General features: G+C 45.5%; 1 protein-coding gene across 2 annotated transcripts in view; it reads right to left on the bottom strand.

The window, feature by feature from the left end:
* Positions 1–5,518, bottom strand: part of SORBS3 (sorbin and SH3 domain containing 3) — a 90,613-nt gene extending 85,095 nt beyond the window's left edge. Inside the window, exon 1 of one of the 2 annotated variants that reach the window (XM_060250744.1) lies at positions 5,290–5,518. The gene's annotated coding sequence lies outside the window, so the exon portion shown is untranslated. The remainder of the gene's footprint in view (positions 1–5,289) is intronic. The other variant, XM_060250743.1, reaches the window with a different exon arrangement.
* Positions 5,519–19,178: the final 13,660 nt, after the last annotated feature.

Below are 19,178 nucleotides of genomic sequence, written 5' to 3' on the forward strand. Positions count from 1 at the left end.
CTGACAGTTTATATTTGTTGGAAGGTTTCACATTGGGTTTTAGAAACCTTAGTTTGGTTAAAGGTTTAGAACATGTAGTGGAGGCTAAGATTGCCAAGGAGTTGGCTGAGGGCAGGATTTTGGGTCAATTTTCTAGTCCTCCAGTGGTTAACCTTAGGGTTTCTCCTTTGGGGGTGGTACCAAAGAAGGCACCTGGTGAATTTCGTTTGATTCACCACCTTTCTTACCCCAAGGGTTCTTCCGTTAATGATGGGATTCCTGGGGAACTATGCTCTACCTTTGATCAGGCCGTGAGCGTTGTTCGACGCTGTGGTCAGGGGGCTGAGCTGGCAGAATGCGATATCAAATCTGCATTTCGCCTTCTCCCTGTCCATCCGGATGATTTTGAGCTGTTGGGTTTCTCTTTTGCAGGTAAATTTTACATGGACAGGGCTTTGCCTATGGGCTGCTCTGTCTCATGTGCGGCTTTTGAGCGTTTCAGCACATTCTTAGAGTGGGCTGTACACGAAAAAGTGGGCTTACAGGATGTGGTCCATTATTTGGACGACTACTGTTTGTGGGTCCTTTAGGGACTGGGCGTTGCACTCAGTTGTTGTCCAGCTTTATTGAGCTGGCCGCTGAGTTGGGTGTGCCATTGACCAAGGAAAAAACTGAGGGCCCAGCCCAATGCCTTGTATTTTTAGGAATTGAGTTGGACACCCTGGCGCAATCATCTAGAATACCCCTTCAGAAGCTGGATGATTTGAGGAATAAGACTGGTATTTTTCTCCTTAAGAAGAAGGTGACACTGCTTGAGCTTCAGCAGTTGGTGGGGCATCTTAACTTTGCTTGCAAAGTGGTTGCCCCTGGAAAGGCTTTTCTTCGCAGGTTCTGTGATGCTATGGTAGGCCTTCGCCTGCCTCGGCGGGGAGGGCGGGATATAAATAAAAAGTATTATTATTGCCACAGCACAGGACTAGGGTTACCAGCAGCATGAGGGAGGACCTGCGGGTGTGGCAGGAGTTTTTGGAATCCTTTAATGGGATTTCTTTTCGGAGGGAGGACATGAGACTTGAGGCGGAGTTTCAGGTCATGTCCAATGCTGCTGGGTCATTAGGTTTTGGGGTTTACTTCTGTGGACACTGGTGCATGGAGGTTTGGCCTGATGCATGGATGCAGGCTGGTTTGAGCCGGGATCTCACTTTTTTAGAGTTTTTTCCCATTTTGGTTGCGGTTTGGTTGTGGAGAAGTGATATGGCTGATCACACCATACATTTTTGGTGTGATAACATGGCGGTGGTTCATGTTATTAATTCCCTTTCATCCAAATTGCAACGGGTGATGAGGTTGGTGAGGGCCTTCACTCTGTGTTGTCTGCGGCTTAACATTTTGTTTTTGGCCAAGCATGTTCTTGGGGTGAATAACGGGGTGGCTGATGCTCTCTCTTGTAAACAGATGGAGAGGCTTCGTCAGCTGGCCCCGGAGGCCGATCAAGACACGGCGCCAATGCCCCAGGAGCTATGGCTGATTGGAGAGCCGAGGCCTGCAGAGCGATAGGCCTAGCCATGGCGCCTAGCACCAGGAAGCCTTACGAACGTGCTGTGCGGCAGTTTGAAATAGAGGGGAGGGAAAACCATGGAGCATTGATATCATAGTACCAGGGAAAGACATGGAATCTCTTTCCTCTGAGATTTTTCTATGATAGGATGAATACCCTAGTGAAGATTCTTTAAGAACATACCTCATTGGGGGTCCATCTTGGGCCTACTAAGCTACAACAGCCCTGTTATGCCTCTGTTCCACCCATTATTGTTGCCCTGACATCATTGCTATGTCCAGTGGCCATTAATGTTCCAGATTAGATTCATTTATTTAAAAGATTCACACTCTGCCTCTCCAGAGCCCTACTCCAAATTGCTTGTAAAGTAAAAACAAATATGATGAAAATCATAAACACAAACCATAAAATTACCAATATTAAAACAAGTCATAAAACGGTATTAAACAGTCTAAAGTGAGATCCATAAAAGAGTCCTCAGGCTAGAAACATACCATAAAAACCAACTTTAAAAGATGGAAAGCTTATGTTAAAAATCTTGAGAAAGAGAAATGTTTTGGCCCGGTGCCTCAAGGATAATGAAATATATGGCAAGCAAGCCTCAAGTGCGAGGGCGTTTCAAAGGCGAGGCACTACCACAGAAGAATCTGTCTCTGCCACACCACTGTAGGTGAGGGTATAGGGCTCTCAGATGATCTGGAGACAAGTGTCCAGTCCTTTCAATAGAGATTTAATGTGTGAAAATTGGGCAGATTAAGTGTTTTATGGCATAGAGGTAAATAATATTCAATTAAACCTCTATTTAAATAACCAATTTTCTCCAGATCAATTGGCAACCAAAGGCATGGAAAAACGGTTTTTGAAAAGGATCTTAACCTGGTGAACTGAAATCATAGGAGGAGGTAGTCCTTCAAGTACCCCAGCCTCAAGCTGTTTAGGGCCCTAAGGGTAAGAACTGGAAATCTGAATTGTGCCTGGAAACAGATGGGTAATACAGGGGTAATCCAGTAGCCAGCCCCGACAATATCCTATCTGCTGCGTTTTGGACCAAATACAGTTTTTGAATAGTTTCTAAAGGCATGGAAAGGGCATTACAGTAATCTAAACAGGATATGATCAGAATATGGATGGATCAACTTGGCCAGATCATGTTTTTTGAGGAATGGACACAGCTGATATATTAGCCAAGGCAATTAAAATATGCTATATGCCGCAGAGAAGACTGTAGTCTTCAACCATAGGTCAAGGTCCAGCAGCCTCCCCTCTAGCTACAAATCTGTCTTTCAGTGTAACATCATGCTGATACATACTGATGTTACACTGGCCCTGATACTTGCACTTTTAGGACCTAAACTGGAAGGTATATATTGGCAATATTACTATATCCAGTATATGTAATTGCTGCTGACATAAGACCAGATACATTTGTGGCCTCACAACAAATAATTTTTTTGCATATCATTCATTTCCAGATTGGAACATTCCATTTTGAGTCCTATATTAATGGTTTATTGTCTTACAAGTGTAACAGGGACTTTGTTATATGTTGTAATTTGTGCTATTTGACCTCTGAAGAAGGCCTCTGTAGGATGAAACACGTCAAGTCATATATGGTTCTTTTTTGTGCCTTTGTCATTTTGATGCCAGACATGTGTGCAGTGTGATCCGCTTGCATTTGAGGGCCAAACCAGACACTGCAGCGTCCATGGGCCCAACCAATGAATGCTGACACCATTTTAGAGCTCAACGTGACCATTTAAAAATGCCACAAGGCCACCACAGTATGGTGGGAAATAGGTAATCTCATTTCCCCTTCTCTATGTTTATGGAGAAGTTCAATTTCCTATCTAAAATAGTGTCAGTGTCCAGGGGTTGGACTTATGGATGCCATAATGTCTAGTTTGGCCCTGAGAATCTTTCACTGGTATAAACCACTGAAAGCCTGAAAGCCTTGTATGTTGTTAACTATGAAAGGCACAGAACATGTGGCAATTGTAGGGCTGTAGGCCAAGGGTGTTGCTAGCTTGACCCATAATGTTATTGTGTAAACACTAATACGTAATGCTGCCTTAGCAATGGATTATGTCACTGATCTCCAATTGCTGCACCAGCAACTTTACTGTCATTTTGTTTGTTTACCTTTTAAGAGGCAGAGAGGAAGATGGGACAGAAGTCCAGTGCCTCGTTAAAGACTAACAAAGTTTATTCCAGTAAAAGCTTTTATGACTCAGAGCTCACTTAATCTCCTGTCCTGTGATTTTGGTTTGAAAAAAATCTCTTTAAAAAGTTTTCCATGCCATCCATCTGCATCTGTTGAAGGGAGCTGTGTTATTTTGCTGCAAAAGGCTAACATGGCAACCGCTCTGGAGTTGTTATACATTAAAACTAGGAAGTGACATGTCATTACGTTTTAATGTTAAAAAATATTAGAAGTTGTTCCCATGCTGGAATCCTAGATGTAGAAATGATGAAAAACTGGTCGAGAGGACCAGTCAGTTTCTCTGCCATTTCTCCCCCCTTTGTGAAGCCCTGACTTGGATAGCCCAGGTTAGCCTGATCTCATCAGATCTCGGAAACTATGCAGAGTTGGCTCTGTTCAGTGTTTGGATGGAAGACTTAAGGAATACCAGGGCTGCTATGCTGAGGCAAGTGATAGAAAATCACCTCTGAATGTCTTGAAACCCTATGGGGTTGCCATAAGCAGCGAGAGAGAGAGAGAGAGAGAGTCAAAATACTGCCAAAAAGAATTTTGATTCTTTGCCATATGCTTGACCTTCTGGTGACCATAAACCCAGGAGAACTCAGACTTTCCCAGATATTAAAATTGCTACCTAGGAAACCTGGTTTTCAATCAACTCTTGAAACTCTGAATCCCACACCATTACTCCCACTTGCTTATTCTCAACTCCACTAAGTACCATGTTCTGCCAGTCACAGGGTTACAGCTGTGCTGTATTCCCCCTGCCAATCTTTCCTTTGCCAGAAAACTCCAAAATGCCATGACTAGACATCTGTCTCTGTTTGCAGAGAAGTGAAAACTCCTTCCTTCTTTGACATCTTCATTCATTTAAGTTTGCAAATATATCTCTGACAAATTGCTTAAATTCTGGAAGTGGGGAGGAAAAAAGACGTATTACAAAGTAAAACAAAAACCTAAAGTATTTTGTTTAGAAAAACTTAAAACTATTTTGTTTAGAAAACTCAGTATGAACTTGTCACATTCTAACCATTAGCTTCCACTCCCTCACTAAGATTCCCTTTTTGGATGCTGGCAAGGTTCTCTTAGACATTGGGTGGAGGATGTAAATAACACAATGCCCCCTTTGTGGGGGGGGGGACAGTCCTCCTCAGCTTATTAAACCAGCTGCTAGAGGATTCCTCACTGCACAGCACCCTTGGAAATCTTGACCCTTGGACTATTTGTTTGTTCCCCCTGCTACATGTGAGATAACCAGCAGCAACCCAGGAAGTCTCCCAAGGAAATCCACATTTTTGCGTTTCTTCTGCCAGAGGCTTTATTCTTCCAGTCCCCCCCCCCCCCCACTTCATGGCAAAAAGGAATCTTGACATTTAACCAGCCAGCCTGGGATCTGGAAGCATCTGCTCTGCCTGTACAGAAGAGGCTCACCCTATTGGTCCTTTCCCCAAACCTGCAAGGAAAATGGTTAAAATTCTGACTTCTCCTAGTTTCTACCCGCCCCTGCTTATTCACACAAACCCTCACTGCAGAGGTTAGCAGATGCATTTCCTACCTTCCAGAGAGAGCCGGCAGGAGGACAGAAAAATAAATAAATCCCAGTTTCTTGCTCCTGGTCCAGAGAGCGAGACCCCCACAGTTGTATCAACACTGCCTTAGTACCAGGCTGGAAGACTCCGGAGCATGGCAAAGTTTCCAAATGCAAACTGGCGCTCTGTTAGCTGCAGGAGACAGGCAGAGAGCGCAGAGAGAAGGGGAGGGCGCTGCTGGACTGAAAGAGTATGCATCTGTGTGAGCGCCTGTGTCTTTAACATTCACACTGTGAGCTGCAGGGGGAGCAAATTAACAGGGAGAAAAGACATACACACGCAAAAACGTGAAGGAAGACAATGCCAAAGAATGGAAATGATTTTCCAGACCAGGGCATGAAGGACTCAGAGGGGTCTCTTTACCTAAGTCTCACAGCACTCACTGGGGGATTAAAGACCCCTGCGCATGCCACTCAACTAAATTGCTGGTCTGCAAGCATCAGGAGATTCCCACAGCCTCTTCCAGAACTTGTCAGAAAGCTACAGCAAAGAACAGTGTACAGACTAGAAGAACCAGGCATTCCACATACATTGACAGCAGACATGGTTTGGTAAAGAGAAGTAGTTGCAAAACAGGGGTGGGGGGATGGGGTGGCAATGTGTTTAGTCCAAATACTGGGATGAAGAAGTGAGCCCCTTTGAGTCCTGCTGATGGGGAGAAAAGCAGATAGGGATAGTTTAAATAAATACCCAGTCTGAATTTTAAAAATGCAAGGTCTACTTGGGAAGAGGTTGTTATGCTGGCAAACCAAATGCAATGGGGAGACAAGGATTGTACTTGGACAGATACGCTCAGAGCAAGCCAAGCCCCAGTGGCACTGCCAGCATCTCAGGGATTTGTCCTGGATTCAGCTGGTGGCTCTGCAGGTCTGGGAGGCAACGATGGGCATTCCTTTTTCTGTACCACTGGCCCCAGCAGTGCTGGCAATGCCTTGGCTGGTTGGACAGAGATTTTGTTTCAGGTGCCAAGCAAAATATCTAGTTTGCTGCTGCAGGCATGCACGCCATACCACCCTTGCCCCTAACATAAAAAGCAAAGAGAGGTAGGACTGCCCGCAGGAAGTAAATTTTGGATACTATTATGGGCAGCTGGAAAGAAATATCTCTGAGCCAGGGGATGCAACACATCAACAAAGTTCTCTCCCACTATGCAGGTCATGTGTAGTAGGACCTCTTAGTGGATCATGACCCATGTTAATAAGTACCTACTGAGGTGCCATTTGGCATTTTTGGCACAGGAACTGAATCTCCAAGCCAGCCCAGATTACCATCTCTGCCTCCCTCACCATTCTGCAAATATAGGGCCAATAAACTGGACTACCTTACAAAGTCGGTGTAAAGATTACTGGGATAAACCCCACCCCCCTCCCATAGCTACAAATGTTAAGAACTGCTGTTCGTTTTCAGTGCTTTCAGTGAACCGAGTATGTGGAACGAATCCTCTCTGTCTTCTCTCTGAATACTGAAGAATTTTCCAGTCTACTTGCATGCTCCAGATTCAATCCTAAATGTGATGCCAATGGGCAGTGGAGGAGTTCCAGCAAAAATCAAACTAAACACTGCAAAAGGTCTTTTGGAGTTTTAAGGGACATGTTCCGAGTGTGGGAGTGGGGCTGAGTTCCAGAGAGCCGAGGCACTGAGCCAAAGCATTCAGGTCATTAACGGGAACATGCACATGTGCACACACACATGAATTCTGCCTTTGTTCATTCTGTCTAGTTATGAACCACACAATCACAGAAGCATTACAGGCACGTGTGTACATGTGTAATGCCCACACACAGAGAGCTAGGTAGGCAAACATATGCCCACAAGTAATTTCAAGTAACTATATACACACAGGGACATGCTTGCAAAGAATGCATGCACACGTATTTGAAGAAAGAAAGGCACACTAGTAATGTGTCACATACACATGGGATCCATGTCCAGGCATCTGGAGGCAGGTTGACTATGCTTCTTCACATCCTTCTCATTGCATAAGGGCATCTTGTTTTATGCCTCTGACCATGTGTAGAGATGCTCTAACCACCAAGCTTTGGCAATCAGTTCCCATGGCCATGAGGGATGAATAGCTGAACCAAAGGCAAGCCAGCCAGACCCGTCAAATGGAAGATTTGATGTAGATAATTAGAGATTTGCCTCCAATACACAGAATAGTGCCCATTCCTCCTTTCCTGTTCTGGCTGATCCCATAGCTTTGTTGTCCCAGCCGTGAGGTTTCCTAAACTGCTTGCATGGAACAAATGAGACAACGGAATGGTAAACTGCCTGGGTTGATTGGCTGGAGCATTCTCTCCTCTTTCCCTGTGATCTCATTCCAGCTGACCTTGGCCTTAGAACTGGGGAGGGGTGTTGCAAGGAACTCTCCAAACAAAACATCCATGGGATATCAGGCCAGGTGCTGGCACTCTCTTGCTAATGCAACAGGCTCACTCACCCTTGACAGATGCCCTGTGCAAGATCATGAGAAAAAAAAATCGAGACCAGATGTGGAAATGGAAGTCACAAGACCCGCTTCTGTTGCACCATCACTTGCCTAAACACAGCATTCCTTTCACTTCCCAGGTTCTCTGAATCGACCCCCTAAGTCATAAGACACCTATGAGCACATGAGATAGGAGGGTGAAAGTCAGCTTTGTGAAAAATTACGCATCTCCTTAGGTCATGCCTCCTTCTATATGTATCCCCATCCCCAGCATGGTTCATACATGCAGAAGAATTTCCCAGGTGGGGGGGGAATACTCCATTGCAAGTGAAAATTAGCACAGAAACAGGTGCTGTGCTAGATTTCTATTTAGTTTTTAACACAAATTCCTAAATGCTGTTTTTAATAGAAAGGTGAAATTCCAAAGTATGATTTTTCATCATCCTCCCTCAGTTTTTTTGTAGCCCATTCTATCATCTTAGTCTCCTGTAGTAGCAGCGGACTTCTGAACGGACAGTACCACTCCATACTACAGTGAGGAAAAATAACATTTTTTAAAAAATGCTCCCTTAGGTGAAAAACTCTCTGCAAGCAGAAAACTAACACCAAAAATTGCAGAATTATCATCCCTGATTTACTAGGTTTATACCTGCAAGCATTTCCCTTCACCCACAGTTAGGTAATTTAATAGTTGTGTAGGAGACAATGAACTAAGGGAACCTGCCTTGACACAATGTGTGTGTGGGGAGGTAGGGTGGCCTTGGCTGGAGATTGCACAATGTCTACAGGAAGCAAACAGAGCAGGGGGTAGAAAGTACCTGGAGAGTGTAGAACAATAGCAGGGCTTGTCTGTTGCTGTATGACACAATGCCCTTACTCTTCCAAGGGATAGCCATTAGAAGCCTGTTAATCTCTGATATTTTATCTCCTCCATGAACTACCAAGATGTCCTTAAGTAAGCCAGCAGTCTTAGTCCTAGCCCTCCTCCTAATCTATAATAATACTGGCCTATATTACAGATTTGTTGTATTTTCACTGATATTTTCACTCATTAGCATTACCTAGCTTCCAACTATTATCATTATATGATATTGGATTTATACCCTACCCTATACTCTGAATCTAAGAGACTCAGAGCAGTTTACAATCTCTTCTACCTTCCCCCACCCCCACAACAGACACCCTGTGAGGTAAGTGGAGCTGAGAGAGTTCTCCCAGAACCTGCCCTTTCAAGAACAGCTCTGAGATAGCTATAGCTGACCCAAGGCCATTTCAGCAGCTGCAAGTGGAGGAGTGGGGATTCAAACCCGGTTCTCCCAGATAAGAGTCCACACACTTAACCACTACACCAAACTGGCTCTCTTCTGACATGAGTCCACGTATACAGACAGCAGAAAGTAGTGGGAGATGAGCATGCAGATAGAATGCGGTAATTCTACTCATTGCTTTACAGATGAAAAGGCAAATAACATCTTAAAACAAAAAGTCTAATTTGTCTTTTGTTTTGATCCATAGCTACAGCATTACATCAAGCTTTCTATAGCAAGGAGATAAGGCTGAAAACATAAGGCAAGAGATGCGTCTCTGACAAAGTGGTCTCTAGCTTATAAAAGGTTAAACCACAACACATTTGTTATAATTTTAAGGCATCACAATAGCTCTGGATGTGCCTTCGGTTGTTACTAACAAGCATGTGTGCGCCCAGAGCAGGCATTTCTCTACATACTCTCCACTCCTGATCCTAAGCAGGACCAGCGAAGGAACTGAGGAGAACCCACAACATGTCTGGTATAAGGCAGAGACTTAGGTTCAACCTGTGTACCTCATAATGTATGCAGAAGCTTAACAAACACTACCCATCTGGAATTTTAAAGCACTGGTGGCTCTGAAAAGTTTGTGTGTATGGAGAAGACTTGATCACCAGCTTCTGAATGGCTTGGCCATGTAATCACTCCTCACACCCCTTTCAAACTGAAAGCCATCTTGTAGCTGCAGTGCTGTTGACATAGAAACTGGCTGTTGATACTGGCACAAGCCTTGGTGAGGCCTTAATGGTCTCAGGGTTGGCCCCCACAGGGCAGATTGTGTAACAACAAACGTTTGGAAAGCAGTACACTGACACCAGCAGGGTATCTTAGGCGAGCGTTTGATCCAGCATCAAGAGATGAATAACTCCATTCATTGAGCAAACAGTTTCCTAACAAAGTTTGCACAGCAAGCAGAGGCAACATTTTGTTTGGGCAGGAAGACAAGACAAGAAAACTGGCTCAGGACACTGACCAGTCAAAATGCAAAGAGGAAACTGGCAGCTTAAACCACAGAGCAAGGATGGCGGATCATCACCATCCAAATAAGCCAGTGTTAACAACTGCTGGTATTCACTGTAACAAGCAGAAGGGACGGTTGCTACTAGATACCTGCTTTGCATCCCAAAACGAGTTCTTCACAGGACCACTCCAACACATTTTCACACCTAATGTGGAGAGAAAATGTCACTCCTCATCACATAAATCAACACAGGACATGACCTAGCAAGTAATTCTGCACAAGTCTCACTGAACTCCTGTACATTTCAATAGGACTTGTCTAATATATTGCTTTCAGACTCACTGGCTAAATTTGTATCCCTTTCAGTGGCCCTTTACAGCAGGGGTCCCCAACCCCCAGGCCATGGCCCACTACCGGGCCATGGCCTGTTAGCAACTGGGCTGCCACTCCCTGACCTCTGCCCCCCTGCTACTGCCCCCCACATGCCCTTTGCAGCACTCCCTCCCCTGCGCACAAAGAGGGGCAAAACATGGTGCAGCCCACCCCCTCCCCTCCCTTCCCCAGGGCTGCACCGTGTTTTGCCTCCCTCCCCTGCCAGCAGAGAAGCAAGGAGCCTTGGAGTCACCCCTACCTGCTTTGGCAGGGCCCGGGCTGATTCTATGGCATTTGAAGAGCAGGCTGAAAGAAGAGTTTCACCCCTCCCTTACTTCTGGAAGTGAGGGGGGGTGAAGCCTCCTTCACCACACTATTGAAATAACTTAGAATCAGTCTGGGCCCTGCCGAAGCAGTAGAGCCGGGGAGGGGGCGGACTAGGGCTGCCAATCCCCATGTGGGGGCAGGGGATCTCCCGGATTGGAGGCCCTCCCCCGCTTCAGGGTCATCAGAAAGCGGGGGGGGGGGGAAGGGAGGGAAATGTCTGCTGGGAACTCTATTATTCCCTAGGGAGAGTTATTCCCATAGGGAATAATGGAGAATTGATCCGCGGGTATCTGGGGCTCTGGAGGGACTGTATTTTAAGGCAGAGGCACCAAAATTATAGCATCACATCCAGTGCCTCTCCCCAAAATACCCCCCAAGTTTAAAAAAATGCCCCATCCATCATTATTTCCTATGGAAGGAAGGCATTTAAAAAGTGTGGTCCCTTTAAAAGTGATGGCCAGAACTCCCTTTGGAGTTCAATTATGCTTGTCACACCCTTGCTCCTGGCTCCACCCCCAAAGTCTCCTGGCTCCACCCCAAAGTCCCCAGATATTTCTTGAATTGGACTTGGCAACTCTAGGGCGGGCAGTGGTCCCTGGTGCCAAAAAGGTTGGGGACCACTGCTTTACAGTATCCAAAACCTACCTCATGACTTTGCTTCCTAATAAGATCACCACTCACTCTTGAGTTTACTATACCAATAAAGCCAAAACAGTACAGCCATTGATGTTCAATAGTTACACCTCCAACAGGAAAAGTTCCTGCTGTATTACGAGCCATTCTGCTCAGATGTGACCAAGGGTCTCAAAAAGGTGGCACATAATTCTCTTTTCCTAATTTTACCTTCACAACAAATTCTTGGGGACTTGGGGATGGACAGTAGGGTTTAAGCAGGGGAGGGACCTAAGTGGGGTACCATGCCGTACAGTTTACTCTCCAAAGTAGTCATTTTTAAGGGGAACTGATTCCTGTGTTGGAAGTATCTGGTATGATGTACCATGTGCCTCAGAACTCCAGAAGAAAAGTGACCACAAAGTAGGCAGGACAGACAGGCACACACTAAACAGTTTCCTGTTTACTTTTTATGATCAGTCTCCCTTTGAAGTGCAGATTAACACTCCTAGGGAAAAGCAACTTACTTTCCCTCTCTCTCTCGCTCCCTCCTTCCACCCACACAAGATGAGGCTGCAGGACGCTCCTCTCTGCATCCAATTCCATCTGCCAGGTAGATAAAAAGGTAAAGGTAGTCCCCTGTGCAAGCACCCGCCATTTCTGACTCTGGGGTGATGTCACATCACGTTTTCATGGCAGGCTTTTTTTTTTTTACGAGGTGGTTTGCCATTGCCTTCCCCAGTCATTTACACTTTCCCCCCAGCAAGCTTGGTACTCATTTTACCAAACTCGGAAGGATGGAATGCTGAGACAACCTGGAGCCGGCTAGGCTACCAGGTAGATAGCATAGGATATTTCTCTATCTCTTACCCTGCACTATCAGACATGCATTTCTAGAATAAAGTAGATATTATTGTTTCAACTTGAATCTGGCTCTGTGAAACTTTGTAACCATATGGTCTGTTCTGATTCAACAGAAGCTCCTCTGTGTCAAAGCTTTGTGCACTCTACTAAGGAAGGATCTGGACCACCAGAGCCAGTACCCTTCCCAGCACTCTGTAGTCTGGAGGTCAGCTGCAGTTCTGGGAGAACTCCAGCCACTGCCTTGAGGTTGTCAATAAAAACACATCAGACTACCATCACAACAGTAAGCAAAGCACTCTGTTGCCAGCACATACTCAAATTTTTCAGACATTCTTCTTGCAATCTTACACTAACATAAACAGAAGGTAATCCTGTAGGGTCCTTCTCAGGATATTCTTGGGAAAATGGGCAAGAAGTGGATTACTGCAAAAAGACTTTATTGTCACTCTATGGGCATTGATTAGAAGGATCCAGGGGCCACACTATGCATGCAGCACCTCTCTGCATGACTGAGGAGCCTGCAAAAACAGAGCTCCATCTCTCAAGGACAGCAGCCAATGTTTGTCAAACCCTTACATGCATTCCAACAAGCATGCTTGTTTGCACAGGTCTTGCTGTTACGGCTTTACTCCCAGAATATGTGAAAGCAGATTATATTTATTGCCAATACATATCTCTCCCCAAATCCCCAGCTCTCCTTTCACAAAGATATGAATGCAGCAACCCAAATGGGTTCTGCTTTGTAACAAATGCTTCCCCCCTGCCCAGCCCTCCTTGGGGCACTAAGAATCCAACACATCCACCACCTCACCTTCCTCCCATCAACAAAACACATGTGGCCTTTGATCCTCGCCTGGCAGCTGCAGAGCCTCTCTTGCTGAATTCCCACCATGGTGCTCTTAGGTTACACTAAAATATTTAACACAGAACTAGAGGCTGAATGCTTCACTGGCTTGGTGCTGAGATGCTCAGCAGTCAGGTCTCTAAGAATGGCCTGGTGAGATCAGGTAGCATACTCTTCTGCCATCAGTGGAATGTGCCTAAAGGGACCAGCGCTTCCCTTTCTTTCAGGGGAAGACTGGCAATGTGGCCCTGTTTGCTCTCTCTTTTGCCCCATCAATAGGCAGCAATGACTTTATCCTCTCTGAAGGAACACAGTGAAGACAAAAGTCTTGTGGCCAAAGAGTGAGAGAGCGGCAGGGCTCAGAGACCTCTCTGGTGCTCTATGAAGAGGGATGCTGACAAATTCTAAGGAATGCATTGGACTGAGAGATGAATAGATACTGTCCTATGTCTAGTTTTGAGCATTAGAACAAAGTTAGAGTCCAGTGGCACCTTTAAGACCCACAAAGTTCTATTCAAGGTATGAGCTTTCGTGCTAGTTTTGAGCATGTCTTTTGAACTGTTTTCATTCTTGTAGGTTTTTTCTTTGGAACTGTGGCTGGGGGGAGGGGGGAGATGAGAATAGATCTTTCTGACTGCTTCCAGATGGGAGCACAGAAGAATGCACCTGCCACAGCATCAGCAACCGGGGTGAGAGCATGTGGAAATGGCATACACATACCTCTGTTCTTATGTCACTTGCTGCCACTGTCACTGTCACCCCCACCTATCTGCCTCTCTCCTCTCCCTTTTTCCTATCTGCAAAAGCAGATCCATGGTGGCAATTTTGTTGGGATCCCTTCCCCACAGCCTACAAACATCTCCCCACCCCCTTCATTGGAGACGTGGAATGCAGTGAGCTGCCCTGAACCATTTTGAGAAGTGAATCTTAGCTCCATGGGTAGAACAGCCAGATGAATGCTCCCCTTGCAATTCCTCCTTTAACCTGGAGGAAAATGGCTTTTATTTTTAATCTGGATTTTTATTTACTTAATTTATACATTGGCTCTTCTCCCAATGAGGGCCAAAAGTGGCTTGCATCGTTCTCCTCACCTCCATTTTATCCTCACAATTACCCTGTGAGGTGGGTTAGGCTGAGTGTGTGTGATTGGCCCGAGGTCACCCAGCAAGCTTCTATGGCAGAGTGGGATTTGAACACAGGTCTCTCAGATCCTAGTCAAAAGAAGCAGCCTGTCAGGAATTCTCAGAATTCCCAGGATTCATTTAACACAAAAAAGAAAAAAGGCCAGGGCAATTAACACAGGCAAAAATTTACATTGTACCTTCACCTCTCAGCTAAGAGGATGAAATCTAGCATACATATAGCCCAAGACGCCCCACACTACAAACGTTAGTGTCTAACTGTAAAAGCTGGAAACATAAAAGATAGCTTGGTACAGAGACTCTCAGGCATGGCACCGACCAAGCCAGATGTGGGACGGAATGTAGATACAAAACTGCCTGATACCAAGCAAGACCATTTAGCTCATTCAGGTCTCCCCAACTGGCAGCAGCTGTCTGGAGTCTATGTGGCAGACAAAGTAGAGATGCTAGCCTCCACGTGAGGCCTGGGGATCCCCAGGTATTACATCTAATCTCCAGACTACAGAGATCAGTTCCCCTGAGAAAATGGATGCTTTGGGTGTATGTAGCTTCTATGGCACTGTACCCCATTAAGGTCCTTGTCCTCCCCAGGCTCCATCCTCAAATCTCCAGGAGCTTCATAATCTAGATCTGGCAGCCTTACTTCCCATCTCCCACTGAGTGACCAGGGGGACCTTAAGACAAAGGTCTTTTCTTATCCTCTCCTCCCTGAGATCACTTTACTGGAGATTCTAGGGACTGAACTTTGGACCTTCTACGGACAAACCATTATGGGATGCTTTGCAGTCTTACCAGGAAATAAAGTTTGAAAATACCACTATGTGTTTGTGTGTATAGAGACTTCCTTCTTCTCAGTCTACAGAGTGAGAGAACAAGGCTATCCATCAGCAGCCAGGAACGTATATCAATGATTAGAAGTGACAAGTTGTATTTACAAGCTGTGGAGAAGATTAGGTAAGATACTTAAGCATCGCTGGCTTACTCACTGATTGGGCTATTGATATTTTTTACACATGCCACACTTCTCCAAGTGCCAAGAAGTTCCAGGGTTTACAGCTTACTGAGGTTGGCTCCCTTTGGAAGAGAGATGGATATTTCTGAAATTTTTGTAGTTTTTGCTTACAAACAGGGCTTTTTCTCTGCCAGAGCCCACAGGAGCAGTGTCGCCTAATATGTAAATGATCTTCTGCTGGGCTTTTTTCTACAAAAAAAACACTGCTTACAAACATGCAAGGAAGAACACAAGTGGAGAGACAGAAGAAGATCCACCACCCCCACTTTGGAGGGGGGGGGAGAGAGATCTCCTGTATCTCCAGTAGTGACTGTCTGTTCCTCTTGACCATCTAAAAGTGCACTTTCATTTTATACAGACACTCATCTACTGACTCCATCCACTTGGGCATGAAGCTCACCTCTTATAAATTCTGATGGGCATTTGAACACAACCATTTCCTGATGCTCAAGGCCCACTGAGGAGATATTTACAATTGTTATAACACATTACTCTTCCATTTTGTCATGAGGTAGATGGAGCAATAGTAATCAGAGGTCAGACCCATAACAACCATTTGTGGTGTATCCACAACAGGCAGGCAACACGTGGTACACACACCTACTAGTCAAGATAGCTAATCTATTTTTAAAAGTCAGAGTATTTTTAAATATGTTTAATTGAATGTTGAATGTCTGCCACATAGCAATCAGAACACCAGCATATAGCATCCAGAACACCTGTATACATCTAGTCAAGCAGCTCATAAAATAAAATATAGGTACATTGCAGTGCTGTATTCAAATGCATGAGCCGGTCTCACACCGGGTGATGGGGGGATTCACAGTGGCAGCCAGGAAGGAACATGACTATGCTTACAGGCTTCATGTGTTTTCTGCTGTTAATAGCAAAGCTGTTGCATTTTGTTGCAGGGTGTTGCTAAGGCCAAGCATGCACACTTAATCTGCTTTGTGCAGAATACAGGAAGTTTGGGAATGTGACTACCAAAAGAAACTGGGACCAGATCCCTTTTAACCCAAAAGGTGCTTGCACTGGCTGTGATGGGAGAGGTGGCGAGAAGGGAATAATAGGAATAGAACGAGAAGCAAAACCTACAGGGGTAAGCTGAGAAGGCAGGTCTCTGCTGCCTGGCACTGATTTAGGCCAACAAGAGAAACGGAGCCAGAAAGTGTTTGTTTAACTTTTGAAAAGGCCACAGGAGACTTGGAAACTAGATGGAACAGGTTGAAGAACAAAGCTATTCTCTGTACGTGTGCAGGTGGCATGGGAGATTTGTTCTGTGGAGCAGACACACAGCCCTTCATCCTTCCTGGTGCTCTGTCGTTTTCTGTCTGCCAAAATTCTGGCACCTAGGGCTGAGCACTTTTGAGCATATGCAAAGTTCCACCCAAACTGAAAGTAGCCTATTTTTCTTTTCTTTTTTTTAAAAAAAGATCTTTGAGTAAATCGAATAAAAATATTCACTCAGTGTGTATATAGTCCTGCTTTTGTGACATCTTGTGACTTGTCTGCAAAACATTTAAGGATTTTGTAGAATTTGGTATACTGTCTGCAAGTCACCCTTATCCTGCTAGCCTAAGGCAACAATTTCCCCACAGACAGTGCACTGCTTGAAACTGTTAGTGTGGGGATGAGGTGGGATATTATGAGATACTGCCAGTGATTGTGTCCATGTTCTTCATCTCAGATGCAACCATATCTTAATGCACAAAGGCTGTGCTGTAACTAACACAGTTATTTTTATTGGTTTATTTCATTTATATACCACCTTTCTCCACAGTTGGGGTCCAAAGTTGTTTACATCATTCTCTTCCACTCATTTTTTTCCTTTACAGCAATCTGGGGAAGTAGGCTAGACTGAGAAATAGTGACTGGCCCAAGGTCCTACAGCAAGTTTCTGTGGCAGAGTGAAAATCTAAAACCGGGTCTCCCAAATCCTAGTCTGACCGTTGCCCACTAAAGAGTGGGATTGGAATGGCTTTATATTCTCCATTCTTGCAAATCAGTCAACTTCTGGTTGAGCTCTTGAAATTTTGCTTGGGTGGCACCCCTAGCTAGTTTCAGGACTTATTTGGTTGGATGCTTGTACCCCGCTTTCCTCTTCAAAATGGCTTGTAACATCACTCCCTCTGCCTCCTTTCATCCTCACAACAACCTGTGAAGTAGATCAGGCTGAGAGAAGAACTGGCCCAAGGTCACCCAGAAAGCTTCCACAGCCAAGCAAAAACCTCGAGAAGCCAGCACCTCAGAGTTAGGCTCCGCTCCGCTCTTCTCTTCCTCTCCTCTAACTGCACAGACTACTTGAGAAAAGGAGGCTGGGCCTGTCCAAGACAAATTGTGTACACTTCTTATTCTGAACAGTTAGCTCAAAAGAAGGGACCACAATCTCATGCCCTGCTGAGGTGAAGCTGAAATAAGAGTATCTCTCTGTATATGGCTCTAGCATCCCCTGAAGCAGCGACTGCTTGAGGGTGGGGAGGCCCTGCCTCTTTAATAGAGGTGGGGTGTTATTTACCTCCCTACTATGAAAAGCTTCACCTGTTTCCATATATCAAGCCTCTATTGAAGAGACAGGACAGTTTTCTGCAGACCTGCTGGCAACCTCTCAACAGTTTCTTCTTTCCACTAAACAGTCACAATTTAGCCTTGAGGGTTTTTTTCTGGGGCTGTGCCCCCCCCCCCCCCCAAACAGCAGCCCTTCAAAGGCTTTTAAAAAGCTCCTGCTCTTGTGGTTTTCAGAAAGAAATGTGAGACAGTCTAGTTTTTTGGGGCTGGGGGTGATTTCTGTTGGTTTTTTTTTACTTTGACTGCTTCAGCTGTAGTGTTCTAACACGTTGTTGCTTGCGTATTATATTCCCCTTTTTAAGGAGAACAACTAGGATTACCAACAGTGTAAATAAATACATTCTTGCTGCATACAGACATTTCATTGCTCTGGAACGGCAATGAAACCCCACCACCACCTTTTCGCCATGGTTTGAACAACCTGCCAGCGAGCAAGCTGGTCTGTTTGAGTCTGCAGTCTTGCCGAGGTGATCTGACCACCCCTCCATATCCCCCGAAAGTATCCCAAGTCATTTGATGCTTGAAAATCCAGTTTACGTAGGGAAGTTCTCCTACCCGTTGAATGAATGGAAAAGCGGCAACTCAGCAGTATTCTTCTCCCACCCCCATCATCCCGCGGTGTCCTCATTTCATCCGGCCCCCAAACGGAGCCCCGCCTGACACCGCCTTGCGCTGGCACCATAACTTTGTTTTCCTCTTCTTTCCTAGAACTTGTAACATGACTCACCTGGACTTTGCCCTTTGTGTCTGGCAACGTCTGCTGCCAATGGACACTAAGAACAAGAGAAGGCCGATTGTGTTCTTGCGTAACTACCACCGCCTCCTATGCATCAGGAACCGTCGGTGAGTGGAAGCGTCCTTCATAACATAAACCGCCTTAAAGGCCGCGCAAACTAACTCGACTGTCGGGACCAGCAGAATTCCCTGTCAGCTCGTATGGTAAGAAGCACGCGGGGGACCTATCCAAAAGTCGTGGAAGACCAGCTGTGGGCTCTTAACTTTGTTCTATTGCTTCAGAGGAACACAGCTGCCCACTTTGCTCTGTGGGATAAATGAAGCCCAAAGGGTACTTTGCTACGGCCACCTGAGTGTAGAGGACTGTCTGCTCGAAAGCACGCGCTTGTAGAAAATCACGGTTTAAAAGTGCACGCCGTGAGACCTCACTGCTCTGTAAGAAGCCGACGCCACTGCCTGCGCCTTACCGAAATACATGGGCGGGATGCTCAACCCATGCGGTTTGACTTACTTAGTTTCAGTTTAAAATAAAACCAGCCTCTTCCTCCGGCACCGACGTCATCTAGAAAGCCAACAGCGCCCTCTGCTGGTGAAGTGGCAGTAAGGCTGTTGTAGTAAGGCTCCAAGGGGGCGGCTGTATTTCAAAAGTTTACGATTCTTAAAGTATGCATCTAAAACGTACGAAG

This window comes from Heteronotia binoei, chromosome 12, assembly GCF_032191835.1.
Source record: "Heteronotia binoei isolate CCM8104 ecotype False Entrance Well chromosome 12, APGP_CSIRO_Hbin_v1, whole genome shotgun sequence".
NCBI lineage: Eukaryota > Metazoa > Chordata > Lepidosauria > Squamata > Gekkonidae > Heteronotia > Heteronotia binoei.